General features: G+C 47.9%; 1 non-coding gene across 1 annotated transcript; it reads left to right on the top strand.

Annotated features, from left to right (window-relative positions):
* Positions 1-6807: 6807 nt before the first annotated feature.
* Positions 6808-6880, top strand: trnav-cac (transfer RNA valine (anticodon CAC)). Its single transcript has one exon. It is a non-coding gene; the product is annotated as a tRNA-Val (tRNA).
* Positions 6881-7114: the final 234 nt, after the last annotated feature.

The raw sequence follows: 7114 nt of genomic DNA on the forward strand, positions 1-7114 counted from the left end.
TTTGCTTACCAAATGAAAGGGAGTCTCTGGTTTTCCCCAGAAAGTGGAAGCCTGGCTCTTTCGTTGCTCAACAAGACTCTGTGCGTGACTGGAAAATTTTCCGTAAAGTACTGCTCGCCGAGTTCACCTCGAGAGGTCTGCAAGAGGTCTGCGGCCGAAAAAGGCTGGGAGCGGTTTCCCTTCCATTGAGCTTTTGTAGCAAGGCAGATAACAGTTGCTTGCAAAATCACGGGCAGTCTCTGCTTTTCCACTGAATGTGGAAGCCTGGCTCTTTCCTTCATCAAGAAGACAAGAGTAATGATGCGCTTGACTCGAGGTTGCGACTTGTAATTCCCCACCTCCAAGCGGGAAAACGCAAAGCAAACGTACCCTCAACCTGAAATTGCCATTCCTCAACCGTGGGAAGTCTTCTCATCTCCGGGTTCCTTCCCTGTTCATCGAGTGACGTCGAGCCGGCATGACGGATTCAGAACTCACAAAGTGGCACTTACCTCAGTGGTTATTTGCTTTAGATCAGGGTTGTCCAGTCTTCTCCAGAATGGGCCAGTGTGGTTGCAGGTTGTCATTCTAACCAAGCAGAAGCCACACTTTAGTCTATTGAAAGCCAAGATCAGCGGAGCCAACAATTGGAATCAGGTGTGGCTCCTGCTAGATTGGAACCAAAAGCTGAAGATTGGACAACGCTGCTGAAGACCAATCAGCATATAGACATATTTGCTTATAAAATATAAAACATTGACTATATAGATGGCTGATCGCGGAAAATGTACACCTCTCATCACAGTTTGCATGCTAGCTTGTCGCTAACAAGAGACAGACACGGAGAGACCGCATGTTCTCACCTTTTCGCCCCTGTTCACGGGTCAAACGTGCCCTGTTGCATAATGACGTGTTTACAAACAGCAAAGAGAGCACTAAGAACTCAAGTGGGAAGCAGAAAGAGTCGTAGGAGGCCTGCAGAGAAGCCCATGGCACATTCTGTTGACCAACTCATTCTCAGGCAGGTGATTCCTTCCTTATCCGCCAACTACCATGAAATACCACGAGACGCTCCAAGTTACAATCGGTGCATTGGCCGGGAATCGAACCCAGGTCAACTGGGAGCGGTTTCCCTTCCATTGAGCTTTTGTAGCAAGGCAGATAACAGCTGCTTGCAAAATCACAGGCAGTCTCTGCTTTTCCACTGAATGTGGAAGCCTGGCTCTTTCCTTCATCAAGAAGACAAGAGTAATGATGCGCTTGACTCGAGGTTGCGACTTGTAATTCCCCACCTCCAAGCGGGAAAACGCAAAGCAAACGTACCCTCAACCTGAAATTGCCATTCCTCAACCGTGGGAAGTCTTCTCATCTCCGGGTTCCTTCCCTGTTCATCGAGTGACGTCGAGCCGGCATGACGGATTCAGAACTCACAAAGTGGCACTTACCTCGGTGGTTATTTGCTTTAGATCAGGGTTGTCCAGTCTTCTCCAGAATGGGCCAGTGTGGTTGCAGGTTGTCATTCTAACCAAGCAGAAGCCACACTTTAGTCTATTGAAAGCCAAGATCAGCGGAGCCAACAATTGGAATCAGGTGTGGCTCCTGCTAGATTGGAACCAAAAGCTGAAGATTGGACAACGCTGCTGAAGACCAATCAGCATATAGACATATTTGCTTATAAAATATAAAACATTGACTATATAGATGGCTGATCACGGAAAATGTACACCTCTCATCACAGTTTGCATGCTAGCTTGTCGCTAACAAGAGACAGACACGGAGAGACCGCATGTTCTCACCTTTTCGCCCCTGTTCACGGGTCAAACGTGCCCTGTTGCATAATGACGTGTTTACAAACAGCAAAGAGAGCACTAAGAACTCAAGTGGGAAGCAGAAAGAGTCGTAGGAGGCCTGCAGAGAAGCCCATGGCACATTCTGTTGACCAACTCATTCTCAGGCAGGTGATTCCTTCCTTATCCGCCAACTACCATGAAATACCACGAGACGCTCCAAGTTACAATCGGTGCATTGGCCGGGAATCGAACCCAGGTCAACTGGGAGCGGTTTCCCTTCCATTGAGCTTTTGTAGCAAGGCAGATAACAGCTGCTTGCAAAATCACAGGCAGTCTCTGCTTTTCCACTGAATGTGGAAGCCTGGCTCTTTCCTTCATCAAGAAGACAAGAGTAATGATGCGCTTGACTCGAGGTTGCGACTTGTAATTCCCCACCTCCAAGCGGGAAAACGCAAAGCAAACGTACCCTCAACCTGAAATTGCCATTCCTCAACCGTGGGAAGTCTTCTCATCTCCGGGTTCCTTCCCTGTTCATCGAGTGACGTCGAGCCGGCATGACGGATTCAGAACTCACAAAGTGGCACTTACCTCGGTGGTTATTTGCTTTAGATCAGGGTTGTCCAGTCTTCTCCAGAATGGGCCAGTGTGGTTGCAGGTTGTCATTCTAACCAAGCAGAAGCCACACTTTAGTCTATTGAAAGCCAAGATCAGCGGAGCCAACAATTGGAATCAGGTGTGGCTCCTGCTAGATTGGAACCAAAAGCTGAAGATTGGACAACGCTGCTTAAGACCAATCAGCATATAGACATATTTGCTTATTAAATATAAAACATTGACTATATAGATGGCTGATCGCGGAAAATGGACACCTCTCATCACAGTTTGCATGCTAGCTTGTCGCTAACAAGAGACAGACACGGAGAGACCGCATGTTCTCACCTTTTCGCCCCTGTTCACGGGTCAAACGTGCCCTGTTGCATAATGACGTGTTTACAAACAGCAAAGAGAGCACTAAGAACTCAAGTGGGAAGCAGAAAGAGTCGTAGGAGGCCTGCAGAGAAGCCCATGGCACATTCTGTTGACCAACTCATTCTCAGGCAGGTGATTCCTTCCTTATCCGCCAACTACCATGAAATACCACGAGACGCTCCAAGTTACAATCGGTGCATTGGCCGGGAATCGAACCCAGGTCAACTGGGAGCGGTTTCCCTTCCATTGAGCTTTTGTAGCAAGGCAGATAACAGCTGCTTGCAAAATCACAGGCAGTCTCTGCTTTTCCACTGAATGTGGAAGCCTGGCTCTTTCCTTCATCAAGAAGACAAGAGTAATGATGCGCTTGACTCGAGGTTGCGACTTGTAATTCCCCACCTCCAAGCGGGAAAACGCAAAGCAAACGTACCCTCAACCTGAAATTGCCATTCCTCAACCGTGGGAAGTCTTCTCATCTCCGGGTTCCTTCCCTGTTCATCGAGTGACGTCGAGCCGGCATGACGGATTCAGAACTCACAAAGTGGCACTTACCTCGGTGGTTATTTGCTTTAGATCAGGGTTGTCCAGTCTTCTCCAGAATGGGCCAGTGTGGTTGCAGGTTGTCATTCTAACCAAGCAGAAGCCACACTTTAGTCTATTGAAAGCCAAGATCAGCGGAGCCAACAATTGGAATCAGGTGTGGCTCCTGCTAGATTGGAACCAAAAGCTGAAGATTGGACAACGCTGCTTAAGACCAATCAGCATATAGACATATTTGCTTATTAAATATAAAACATTGACTATATAGATGGCTGATCGCGGAAAATGGACACCTCTCATCACAGTTTGCATGCTAGCTTGTCGCTAACAAGAGACAGACACGGAGAGACCGCATGTTCTCACCTTTTCGCCCCTGTTCACGGGTCAAACGTGCCCTGTTGCATAATGACGTGTTTACAAACAGCAAAGAGAGCACTAAGAACTCAAGTGGGAAGCAGAAAGAGTCGTAGGAGGCCTGCAGAGAAGCCCATGGCACATTCTGTTGACCAACTCATTCTCAGGCAGGTGATTCCTTCCTTATCCGCCAACTACCATGAAATACCACGAGACGCTCCAAGTTACAATCGGTGCATTGGCCGGGAATCGAACCCAGGTCAACTGGGAGCGGTTTCCCTTCCATTGAGCTTTTGTAGCAAGGCAGATAACAGCTGCTTGCAAAATCACAGGCAGTCTCTGCTTTTCCACTGAATGTGGAAGCCTGGCTCTTTCCTTCATCAAGAAGACAAGAGTAATGATGCGCTTGACTCGAGGTTGCGACTTGTAATTCCCCACCTCCAAGCGGGAAAACGCAAAGCAAACGTACCCTCAACCTGAAATTGCCATTCCTCAACCGTGGGAAGACTTCTCATCTCCGGGTTCCTTCCCTGTTCATCGAGTGACGTCGAGCCGGCATGACGGATTCAGAACTCACAAAGTGGCACTTACCTCGGTGGTTATTTGCTTTAGATCAGGGTTGTCCAGTCTTCTCCAGAATGGGCCAGTGTGGTTGCAGGTTGTCATTCTAACCAAGCAGAAGCCACACTTTAGTCTATTGAAAGCCAAGATCAGCGGAGCCAACAATTGGAATCAGGTGTGGCTCCTGCTAGATTGGAACCAAAAGCTGAAGATTGGACAACGCTGCTTAAGACCAATCAGCATATAGACATATTTGCTTATAAAATATAAAACATTGACTATATAGATGGCTGATCGCGGAAAATGTACACCTCTCATCACAGTTTGCATGCTAGCTTGTCGCTAACAAGAGACAGACACGGAGAGACCGCATGTTCTCACCTTTTCTCCCCTGTTCACGGGTCAAACGTGCCCTGTTGCATAATGACGTGTTTACAAACAGCAAAGAGAGCACTAAGAACTCAAGTGGGAAGCAGAAAGAGTCGTAGGAGGCCTGCAGAGAAGCCCATGGCACATTCTGTTGACCAACTCATTCTCAGGCAGGTGATTCCTTCCTTATCCGCCAACTACCATGAAATACCACGAGACGCTCCAAGTTACAATCGGTGCATTGGCTGGGAATCGAACCCAGGTCAACTGGGAGCGGTTTCCCTTCCATTGAGCTTTTGTAGCAAGGCAGATAACAGCTGCTTGCAAAATCACAGGCAGTCTCTGCTTTTCCACTGAATGTGGAAGCCTGGCTCTTTCCTTCATCAAGAAGACAAGAGTAATGATGCGCTTGACTCGAGGTTGCGACTTGTAATTCCCCACCTCCAAGCGGGAAAACGCAAAGCAAACGTACCCTCAACCTGAAATTGCCATTCCTCAACCGTGGGAAGTCTTCTCATCTCCGGGTTCCTTCCCTGTTCATCGAGTGACGTCGAGCCGGCATGACGGATTCAGAACTCACAAAGTGGCACTTACCTCGGTGGTTATTTGCTTTAGATCAGGGTTGTCCAGTCTTCTCCAGAATGGGCCAGTGTGGTTGCAGGTTGTCATTCTAACCAAGCAGAAGCCACACTTTAGTCTATTGAAAGCCAAGATCAGCGGAGCCAACAATTGGAATCAGGTGTGGCTCCTGCTAGATTGGAACCAAAAGCTGAAGATTGGACAACGCTGCTTAAGACCAATCAGCATATAGACATATTTGCTTATAAAATATAAAACATTGACTATATAGATGGCTGATCGCGGAAAATGTACACCTCTCATCACAGTTTGCATGCTAGCTTGTCGCTAACAAGAGACAGACACGGAGAGACCGCATGTTCTCACCTTTTCTCCCCTGTTCACGGGTCAAACGTGCCCTGTTGCATAATGACGTGTTTACAAACAGCAAAGAGAGCACTAAGAACTCAAGTGGGAAGCAGAAAGAGTCGTAGGAGGCCTGCAGAGAAGCCCATGGCACATTCTGTTGACCAACTCATTCTCAGGCAGGTGATTCCTTCCTTATCCGCCAACTACCATGAAATACCACGAGACGCTCCAAGTTACAATCGGTGCATTGGCTGGGAATCGAACCCAGGTCAACTGGGAGCGGTTTCCCTTCCATTGAGCTTTTGTAGCAAGGCAGATAACAGCTGCTTGCAAAATCACAGGCAGTCTCTGCTTTTCCACTGAATGTGGAAGCCTGGCTCTTTCCTTCATCAAGAAGACAAGAGTAATGATGCGCTTGACTCGAGGTTGCGACTTGTAATTCCCCACCTCCAAGCGGGAAAACGCAAAGCAAACGTACCCTCAACCTGAAATTGCCATTCCTCAACCGTGGGAAGTCTTCTCATCTCCGGGTTCCTTCCCTGTTCATCGAGTGACGTCGAGCCGGCATGACGGATTCAGAACTCACAAAGTGGCACTTACCTCGGTGGTTATTTGCTTTAGATCAGGGTTGTCCAGTCTTCTCCAGAATGGGCCAGTGTGGTTGCAGGTTGTCATTCTAACCAAGCAGAAGCCACACTTTAGTCTATTGAAAGCCAAGATCAGCGGAGCCAACAATTGGAATCAGGTGTGGCTCCTGCTAGATTGGAACCAAAAGCTGAAGATTGGACAACGCTGCTTAAGACCAATCAGCATATAGACATATTTGCTTATTAAATATAAAACATTGACTATATAGATGGCTGATCGCGGAAAATGGACACCTCTCATCACAGATTGCATGCTAGCTTGTCGCTAACAAGAGACAGACACGGAGAGACCGCATGTTCTCACCTTTTCGCCCCTGTTCACGGGTCAAACGTGCCCTGTTGCATAATGACGTGTTTACAAACAGCAAAGAGAGCACTAAGAACTCAAGTGGGAAGCAGAAAGAGTCGTAGGAGGCCTGCAGAGAAGCCTATGGCACATTCTGTTGACCAACTCATTCTCAGGTAGGTGATTCCTTCGTTTTGTGCCAACTACCATAAAGTACCTGGAGAAGCTCCAAGCTACAACCCGTGGACGGGCCAAGAATTGGAGCCGGGTCAACTGCTTGGACTGGAGCTATGCTCACCACTATACCACCAATGCCACGCTGCACCATTCAGCTCTGGTGAACAAAGTGTATGTATGTGCACCACCAAAGTGCCACCGCACCGTGGTTTCTGTAGTGTAGTGGTTATCACGTTTGCCTCACACGCAAAAGGTCCCTGGTTCGAGACCGGGCAGAAACAAGCTAGAAATTCTGAACTTTGCTTTAATGACTGAGCGGTTGTCATCACTGTAGGATCAGGTCCTCTAGGAACAGCCAGAAAGCGAGACCTCCTTTACAGAGGAGATTTCCTTCTTTTGTAGCAAAGCAGTTAATATTTGCTTACCAAATGAAAGGGAGTCTCTGGTTTTCCCCAGAAAGTGGAAGCCTGGCTCTTTCGTTGCTCAACAAGACTCTGTGCGTGACTGGAAAATTT

Source organism: Ictalurus punctatus, unplaced genomic scaffold (assembly GCF_001660625.3).
Source record: "Ictalurus punctatus breed USDA103 unplaced genomic scaffold, Coco_2.0 Super-Scaffold_100068, whole genome shotgun sequence".
Lineage (NCBI taxonomy): Eukaryota > Metazoa > Chordata > Actinopteri > Siluriformes > Ictaluridae > Ictalurus > Ictalurus punctatus.